The sequence below is a fragment of the Nomascus leucogenys genome, chromosome 2 (genome assembly GCF_006542625.1).
Source record: "Nomascus leucogenys isolate Asia chromosome 2, Asia_NLE_v1, whole genome shotgun sequence".
NCBI lineage: Eukaryota > Metazoa > Chordata > Mammalia > Primates > Hylobatidae > Nomascus > Nomascus leucogenys.
Genome location: NC_044382.1, coordinates 105972953 through 105983253, shown reverse-complemented (window position 1 = coordinate 105983253; position 10301 = coordinate 105972953).

The following is a 10301-nucleotide window of genomic DNA, read 5'->3' as shown; positions in this document are numbered from 1 at the left end:
ATCACTTGAACCCAGGAGGCAGAGGTTGCAGTGAGCCGAATTGGTGCCACTGCACTCCAGCCTGGGCAACAGAGTGAGACTCTGTCTCAAAAACGAAAAACCAAAAAAAAAGGTTTTTTAATTTTTTAAAGAAGAGATATAATCAGCAATTATCTTAGTTCAGCATTTACTCATAAGGGTGTGTGTGTGTGTGGGTGTGTGTGTATAAAATTCATATTGAGTCATTTTTTCCTCAACAAATTTAATAAAAAATCTTAGTTTTTTTTTTTGCTCTTAAAGAAAAGAAACAAACCAAACCTGACCTGCTGAACAAGGAAAGATCACCGACAGAGAATATTAAAGCAAAAGTTCTAGGTGTTTAGAAATACCTAGAAAAGGTCAATTTGTGTTATCTTTCAATAAAAGAAAAAACATAATTATTTATGATGTATTCCAAGCATGGGATTTATCAGAGTTCTGACATGTTTAATAATTTATCTTGATAAGAAGAAGAAGAAAGAGAGAGAAACAAGGAAGGAAGGAAGGGAGGAAGAGAGGGACGGAGGGAGGGAGGGAGGGAAGCGGGGAGGGATGCAGGAAGAGAGAGGGAGAGACGGAGGAAAAAGAAAAGAGTTAATGATAAATGTGTCACTAAATTGTATTTTAAAGACATTCCCATTTTTTACAGCCGTGTAAGCTGTGGCACATTCTAAAACATCCATAAAATTCCTTCTATCTCATTTGTATTCTACATTTGTAAATTCTGTCTCAAGTAAAATAAGCAATTCGGTGCAACATTTGCAAACTTTTATAAATACTGTTTTAATTACTCTACACTCCTAAATCCTTCTGTTTGGATTCAAGACAGTGATGTCAAACATTTGTGAGAGTGTTTATTGCTTTGGAGTGGGATGCGACACTTAAATGGCACATCTGTATATTTTAGAAGACTGCTTTATATAACTCAATCACATACACATAGGATTACAGGCAATTTCACTTTTATATCAGATTAACACAAAATGATTATCAGCTTCAGTGAGTCTAATATTTTACAAAATCTCAGCTTAAATGAAAAACAGTACTTTACAATTCCAAATGACTTCTGAATTCACTATATTCCCAACTGTGATAACAAATCCAAAAGAAACGTTTCACAATGTAATTCAATCTTTTAAGAAGGAGAATTCTTAAAAGGTCGTGAATTAACATTAATTGGTTTTAGTCCCAGCTTTGATTTTGTAATTTATTGTTTATTAATTTATTAACTCGTTCATTTAGTCAATAAATATTTACTAGATTTCTTCTATTGGCAGCCTTTAGGCTGAGCATTGATAATACAAGATACAATCGTAAATACCACCTGTGTTTAAGGAATTGCCAGCTGGTGAATTTATCCTCCTTTCCTTTAAAGGAAGTACCCAATCTAATCTGAAAAGACTTAATGTATGACACAAAGTATTAGAAATAAATCCTCTTTTAACTTTATAGAATTTTGTCATATTAGAAACTAAAACTCGTGCCAATTTATAGAACTTTGACCTTATTCCATTTCAGCCATCCACACCCATATTGTCACAACCCAGAACAGTTCCGCCTCTGGAATCATATTTAATTAACTTTTTCTGCCCCAAACATTCCATTATTTCACTACCTACTTTCATTATGTGTCATTCCACATCATTAAAATCTTCCAGTCCCTTAATCTCTTTTTTTTCACACTATCAATCTGCTTTTTCTCATTTCCTGAGCAGCCTGTAGTTCATGATCCATCATTTCTCATTGCTAGCTTTCATTCCACCTTAACCCTGAATAAATTCAGAGCTTTATGCTCCTGTTCCTTTAGCCAGTAGGTCTCCTGGATTCTGCAGGACAAACTACATAACCCTGCTGATTTGTTTCATTACTAAGACAGGGTCTCCAGAGTCATGTGGGTCGTCAACCAGGAATAACAAACTTTTAAATGTCCCTGGGTCAGATACCTCTCTCACTTCCCTGAGATTATTTTAGACATTTATGAATGCATCTAATTTCTGTAATGCAAAGTCCTTACCAATTACCACTTTAATCACTTTAAAAAAATACCCGAAGCTGAAGGAACTTAAACCCTAGGAGCCCTTTCTTACTTATCCAAGAGGGTTGCATGCTTTCTATGTTTCCATGTCTCTCTACTTAATACTATTCTGTAATTGTTTTTACTTTTTTTATCTGTCTTGCCAAATACTCAAGACCCAGATCCTATCTTTTTGTGTGTGAAGACACAAAAACTAGCACAGCACTTCACAGATAATAGGCATTTAATTTTAGTTGAGTAAATTTATTTAAAAATATTTACTATAACATTTCTTCTCATTTATTTCACCCACCTCTATAAAAGATTTTCTTATTGTAATATGAAATACCACCAAAATAGCTTTTTCTTTGTCCTCCTTTAAACAACCGCTTAGAAAATAAAACAGTTTTATTTGTTTTTGATCATAGATTAAAATCTAGCTTTTAGTTTAACTAATTTAAATTTTTTGATATGCCAAATTTCAAAAGAATATTTCCAAAAATATTATATTTTAGTAAAAAATTATGAGTATGTAAACACATATATCACATATAAAGATAAAAAAGGAAGAATAATAGCTACTCCCCTAATTGGTAATAGTGGTGATTTCTAGGGAGTAGTATTGGAAGAAGTTTATTTCTTACATTGCAAATATTTATACTATTTGTATTTTCTACAAGGAACATGAATTACTTTTATTTTAAATCTTGTGAGTACTTCTTATAATTTTTTAAAAGAAATCTTAATAAAAAGCAGAACTTCTGTTTGTAAAGAACAAAGGTATTTCAGAGTGGAATTTCACCATAACATTATGAATCTAATGAGATTCTCCTCCTAAATAAGCAATTAAACTTTCTTAAAGAGGGTCCAAGATGAACCTACTATATGTAAAATTCTAAGAAAATGCCATAGGTTTCAAATTTATTAAATTTCTGAAGGAGTTGCTTCTTTTAACCTGCTGCTCACACACACCAACACTCAAACAATAACTTCAAACTAATTTATTATAATTCATTTTATCTGGAGTCATTTAACAGTTGTCAGTGAAAGCCTTCTTGAAAGAGTTTTCTTCATAGCAATTTCCAAAGCACTTATTTTTAAAATCCAAACAGTGGTTTAGGATTCCAAATCAGCAACAATATGTGTTTAGACTGAAAAATTAAAATACATTTCAAACCAAATTTTTCAAAATCAATTTCTTTCATGTTTACTCATCAATTCTTTGGTTCCGGGCTCTATGTTTTCCCTGAAACAGTTGACAGTTTTGCTTTTGGTATTAAATAACATAGGATTAGTTTGCCTGAGGGACCATCTGTTGTTCTACGCCCTGTCATGACAATTCTGAGGGCTTCAGAACTGCATTCTGTGGTTTCTCATTAAGGGGAAAATAAGAGTACTCTCTATCTTGAACCTAAGCCTCAGAAATGCTGTCCATTACATATGCATCAGAATATATTTGTGACATGTGTCAAGCAAGACAGGAGGTTTTTGTTTCATTTTATGTGAATATTACTTGATGCTCTAGCAGATGGGAAGGTAAGTTTTGTTTGCTTGTTTAAATTTTTTTATTTCAATAGGCTGTGCCTTACAATGTGAATGTGTTATTTAACACTTAAACCGTTTTCTCAATGTATGAATTACTGCTGATATTCCTGATCAAACCATAAGTAAAAACAAAGTATAAGTAAAAAAAAAATGTATTATTTTTTAACAAGTTTAGGCAATCAGTACTCCCGTTCTTTCAAAATCCAAAGAGAAGATATCTGTCTTCCATCACAACTTCACAAATCATTTGAGTCTTAGAAAGCTCAAAATAATCTGAATCAAGTACACATACAATGAGGGTGTTACAAATAAGGGTAAACAAATTTGTGTTGATTCAGTAAGGAAAGATTAAGGAAACCTTTCCAACAGTCGGGTGTTTTGTACTAAATTACGAAAGGACTCAGCGGCATGTATTGGCAGAAAGGAATGTGCTAAAAGCTCTTCCTGGGTCTACTCTAGAAGTCTTTTGCCTTTTAAAAAAAAATCACATTACATTGACTTAAATACCAGTGCATATTTTGTTTTTATATTTATTATTTATATATGTGATTATTTCATTGTTTCATAATATAAACTAAATAGTACATTTCATTTATCAGACTCTCAGGTATCTATGGTGCGTAACGCAAAACTCATGGGCCATGGGCCATGGGGGTGTGAAAAGATAAGAGTGGTCTAAGCGGCCGGGTGCGGTGGCTCACGTTTGTAATCCCAGCACTTTGGGAGGCCGAGGCGGGCGGATCACGAGGTCAGGAGATCGAGACCACGGTGAAACCCCGTCTCTACTAAAAAAAAATACAAAAAATTAGCCGGGCGTGGTGGCGGGCGCCTGTAGTCCCAGCTACTCGGAGAGGCTGAGGCAGGAGAATGGCGTGAACCCGGGAGGTGGAGCTTGCAGTGAGCCAAGATCGCGCCACTGCACTCCAGCCTGGGCGACAGAGCGAGACTCTGTCTCAAAAAAAAAAAAATTGAAATAAATAAAGAGTGGTCTAAAAGCCTCCCATAAGGTATACCAAAGAGTTAAGGGTTACCCTCAGAAATTTTAAAAAAAAAGACCCAATATGAAATAGATGAACATAGTCATCTCCAGAAGTAGCAACCTTTAAAGATTCCATGTAAACATGTTTACAGATAAGCCCACAATAACCCCAGATTTCCAGTGAAAAGCCCACAGTGTCTCCAGGATTCAGTCATGATAACAAATATAAATATGCCTTTCAACTCCAATTTAAGTCAATAGGCAAATTAAAATGGAGAATTAAGCAGCTAACAATTTTACTATAATATGTCTGAGATAATTATTGTCTTGTTAAAACAGATGAGCTCCAAATCTAGGGAGAGACACAGGCAAAAGGGAAGAGTTGCATGTTCTGTATTTCCAAAAGATACAGACTTTGCTTCCAGCAGAAAAACTGTTCAAATGCCAGATATTTGATATGATGATAAATCACTTCAAGTTTTTCCTTAGACTGAGTGAAATATCTCCCAAAACCACTGCAAACTCTTTGCTCCTATTTCATAGAGCATCCTTCAGGTTAAATTTTGTTTTCCAATTTCCTCCACATCTTGAAGGTGATGCCCTATACATAGGACAGAAGGATATCCCCGTAACAGATAAGTTAGCCCTGCAACTTATAAAACGTTCTCTGATAGGTTCAGGTAATATGCATTGAATGATCCAACAATGACCATGGGGAAACAAACTACAGTTTCCTGAACTTAAAATCTTATCTTATGAAAGGTAGCTCTATAAGTGCCGCCTGCACCCCAGGAGCTGTGTGTACATATCATCTTTTAATACAACCATGAACCCTAAAGCCATCAAGACAGAGGTCAGCTCCAGGGAGCTCAAAGCCTAGAAGAGGAGTTATATGTGTATAATTAACTGTGTTATAAGATAGAACGAATGGGCTATCATGATATTCAAGCAACTTGCAAATACTGACAAGAAAGAAGGAGGTTACATTTTGCTAAAGGAGTAAGAAAAGCTTAATAAAGGAACCAGTTAGTCATCCAAAAAATATTTTTCAAGCACTGTGGCACTGAGCTGGGATTTGAGTTGTGACAGAGTGGACGGAAAGAAAATACCAAGCTAAAATAAAAAGAACGCCATCAGTAAAGTGCCGCAAATACTTAAGTAATTCAGGGATTCTCATTTGACTGATTTTACAATCTATAACAGAGAAGACTCTATCAAGATGAGTTGGTTTGAATCCTAGTCCAGACCTGGTTTTCTTAATATACCAACCTAAGGTGTATGGACTTGATTTTATAAGCACCAGGAGAAGGACTGCTTTTGCACAGGGGTACTACATGCTGGGTCTTGTCTGTGCTCCCAGATCACTCTGGCAGTTGGTAATGACAGATTTTGAACGAAAGAGGTGGTGAAGTCAGTGGGGAAGCTATTGTGGTGGTTGAGGTGGGAGTCAGTAATAACATGGGCAGGCAGGGTACCAACAGGAATAAAAAGACATCAAGACATAGGCCATTATTAAATTTCTACAGCAACACAATTGTCTTATTGATATGCCTCATTTGAATGTTTACTGTATATTCAAATCTTGATATTAAATTACAACTTCCAGTTACAATGAACTAGAAGATCAATCAAAAAAGTAATTTGATAATATATGTTTATGATCCATTTATTGTGAAGCTCAGAAATAAAAGAAAAACCTGCCATTGTGGATACAATTATGTAATAGATCAGTAATTGTACCTGTTTTTAAAACATATAACTTTAATAAAACTGACTTGATTCTCTCTCTTAACTGAGAAAGTTACTGACAATTAAAATACATAGTCATTCAGAATGGAGGAATAGAAAGAGCTAAATGTGACTAATATAGAGACAGTGGAAAGGCAAATAAAGCTACTGAAATAGGAAGGAGTAGTAAATGTGAGGGCTCTTCCATATGGCATAGTACAGGATTAGAACCTCATTAAATGAAGAGTTAATAAAGGGCTTTAAATAAGGGGTGATAAAAATCTTAGCAGCTCTGCATTGAAAAAAAAGAATCAAACTTTACACTCCCCAAATTCAGCTCAACTTCAGTAATATATGTATCATACCAAAATTTCCAAAGGGAATCCCCACATTCCAAAAACTTTCAAGTTTTATTAAAGAACAATAAAATATCCTCATATTTAAATAGTAGCACTTTATGATTCTTATGCTAATAGTGTAAGCTGATTTCTCTAAGAATTTAATATAGGTATGTAACTAAGATATATTAATTTTTTAATGTTACAGTAAGAAATGTATCTAGTTACATGACATATCTAAATTTATTAATAAAATTTTACAAAAGTAATCATTATTAAAACATTGCATACTTAAGGAATAAAGATGAAAGCACCATCCTTTTCTACAGTGTATTGGTAGTTTGGTTACTGGCTTTAATCCAGTAAAAGAAAAGCCACCATACAGAGTGCCACCTACTCCTTTGCTCTTTCTCCTTGATCCCAAAAATTTATCATGGGTCACCATTTTCTGCATGGTTATTTCAGAGAAAAGACACTCGTTTTTGTTTTTAGAACTCTCTCCAGACTTTATTTTCTTAGTAGTAAATTGCTTCAAACATATTGGTTGGTATTTAATGCTACATTAAATAAAGTCCAAATGTGTGTGTTTAAGTGCCTCATCACATTCAGTGTAAAAGGTTTAATTTCTGTCTCTAGAGAATATTGCTGAAGCGTTTGTCTTCTTTACTATTGTATCTAAATGGTTTTTTATTGTATTTTTAATTGACAAGTAATAATTGCACATATTCTTGGATGCATAGTGATGTTTTGATACAATAATATATAGGAATCAGATTAGGCTAATTAGCATATCCATCACTTCAAACATTTATCATTTATTTGTATTGGGAGTATTCAATATCTTCCTTCTAGCTATTTGAAGCTATATATTAATAGTATTGTCTCCTACAGTCATCTTACAGTAGTATAGAACACTAGAACTTATTCCTTCTATCTAGCTATAATTTTGCATCCTTTAACAAATGCAAAGAAGTATTTGAGAATGCTAATATGGAAATTTTTTGTAATGAAAATTCCAGTGTTGAAATATTTCTAGAGATCATGAGCATAACATCCCATTTTTTTGCAGCTGAAGGTAAATTGAGGCTCAGAGTATTTAAATGGCCTACAAGTTTATGCATTCAGCTTTTTCATGAACTAGGAATCAAACCCAGGTCTCAAAGTACAGTGTTTTTTTGTTTTGTTTTGTAATTTGCTGATGGTTCTACTTTATAGTATCACACAACTGCTTGACCAAAATTTAGCATTGCCCAGCAATTATCTATTCCTCCTTCTGTAGATGTGATCTTGAATATTGTCTACATTGCCAGCACTTTTTTATTTCACAAAACTTACTGGCTACCATGCTCTGTTAATTCTGTTTTCAAACAAATTTTGAAACTGCTACTTCCTCATTATCCTACATAATGTTGATATAATTTAGGTAACTACCATACCCTACTTTGATTAGTATTATGGATGATGGCGGCAGCCTGTCTGGAGAGGCCGCTGTGAGGACACCAGCTGCAGTGGGGGAGGCACAGCTGGGGCTACAGGCTCCGTGGAGCCAGTCAGGGCAGGAACAGGTGACCCCAGCAGGAGCCCCGTGTCTTACCAAGTTAGTGGGGTGGCAGCAGAAGCTCCCGGGTGCAACTGCAGCCACCCACCGGTGGCTCTGGACCTCGGCATCTCTGTGCTCTTGGTGGTCCGAGAAGCCCCCTACCCCCCACGCTCAGAAGTGTCTGCTCCACTCCCTGGCCTTTCCCTCTTCCCAGCACCCACTTCAGTGTGGAACAAAGTTGTGGCTGAGCCTGAGTGCTGTCGCGACCCGGCCAGATGTGTGTGCGCTTGGGGTGGTGCTGATGTGTCCGGAATTGGTGGGTTCTTGGTCTCACTGACTTCAAGAATGAAGCCACGGACCCTCGCTGTGAGTGTTACAGTTCTTACAGGCGGCATGTCGGGAGTTTGTTCCTTCTGATGTTTGGATGTTCGGAGTTTCTTCCTTCTGGTGGGTTCGTGGTCTTACTGGCTTCAGGAGTAAAACTGCAGACCTTCAGCGGTGAGTGAGCGAAAGAACTAAGCCTCCACAGTATGGAAGGGAACCCCAGCGGGTTGCCACTGCCGGCTTGGGCAGCCTGCTTTTATTCCCTTATCTGGTCCCACCCAGATCCTGCTGATTGGTCCATTTTACAGAGAGCTGATTGGTCAGGGTGCTGATTGGTGCATTTACAATCCCTGAGCTTAGACACAAAAGTTCTCCAAGTCCCCACTAGATTAGCTAGACACAGAGCACTGATTGGTGCATTTACAAACCCTGAGCTAGACACAGGGTGCTGATTGGTGTGTTTACAAACCTTGAGCTAGACACAGAGTGCTGATTGGTGTATTTACAATCCCTTAGCTAGACATAAAGGTTCTCCAAGTCCCCACCAGATTAGCTAGATACAGAGTGCTGATTGGTGCATTTACAAACCCGGAGCTAGACACAGGGTGCTGATTGGTGCATATACAATCCTCCAGCTAGACATAAAAGTTCTTCAAGTCCCCACAAGACTCAGGAGCCCAGCTGCAGTGGGTCCTGCACTGGGCTGCAGGTGGAGCTGCCTGTCAGTCCCACGCAGTGCGCTGGCACTCCTCAGCCCTTGGGCAGTTGATGGGACCCGGGGCTGTGGAGCAGGGGGTGGCGGGGAGGCTCGGGTGGCGTAGGAGCCCACGGGGGAGAAGGGAGCCGGGGGCAGGGTGGGGGGGGGGAAGGTTCAGGCATGGCGGGCTGCAGGTCCCTGAACCCTGCCCCGCGGCCAACCCCACCCAGAATTCGTGCTGGCCCGCAAGCCCGTGCAGCCCCGCTTCCTGTCCATGCCTCTCCTTCCACACCTCAAGCCGGCCAGAATGGGCACAGAGGCCAAGGAGACGCCGAGAGCGAGCGAGGGCTTCCAGCATGCTGTCACCTCTCACTGACACACCAACACCCTGCCACTTCAGCCCCCTGGGGACTGTGAAGACCTACAAGTGTGGGAGGGAGGCCAGGGTAGCTGAGGGTGGCTTGGTGTGGGCCTGTGGGCGCCCCTCAGAAGGGACAGTGTGGGTGCTGTGAATGGCATGTTAATGGCAGGGGAATGCAGACAGGTTCCCATGTGGAAAGGGGAGGGTACTTGGTGAAAACCCACTTTCAAGCCAGGGATCACCTGAAGCATAGGTGCTAGGCTGCCCATTAAGGTGCAGCCCACAACCGGGAGTGAGAACTTCCTTGATGCCTTTTGGCCAATCAAGTGGTGTTTTTTCCAATGAGCACCCATGAACCAATCAGCACACACTTCCTCCTGCCCATAGACTAATAAGCATGCACTTCTTCCACTCTGAGCCCATAGAAATCCAGGACTCAGCCAGACTTAGACACTCCCAGGATGACCTGCTTGTGAATAGGAGCTAGCCATTTCACTGAGAGCTATTCTGTTGCTCAATAAAGCTCCTCTCTGCCTTGCTCACTCTCCAGTTGTCCACATAACTTCATTTTTCCTAGATGCAGGAAAACAAGAACTCAGGACCTGTGCAACGGTGGGAGCTAAAAGGTCTGTAACATGTTTGTGGCTGGATCACCAAGCCGTGAGCAGTGACACGCTCCTGGACAGTGGGAGTGAAGAGTGGTGATCCTTCTAGGGGCCCAGACCTTAGGATTCCCCAAGCCAGAGCTGCTGTAACA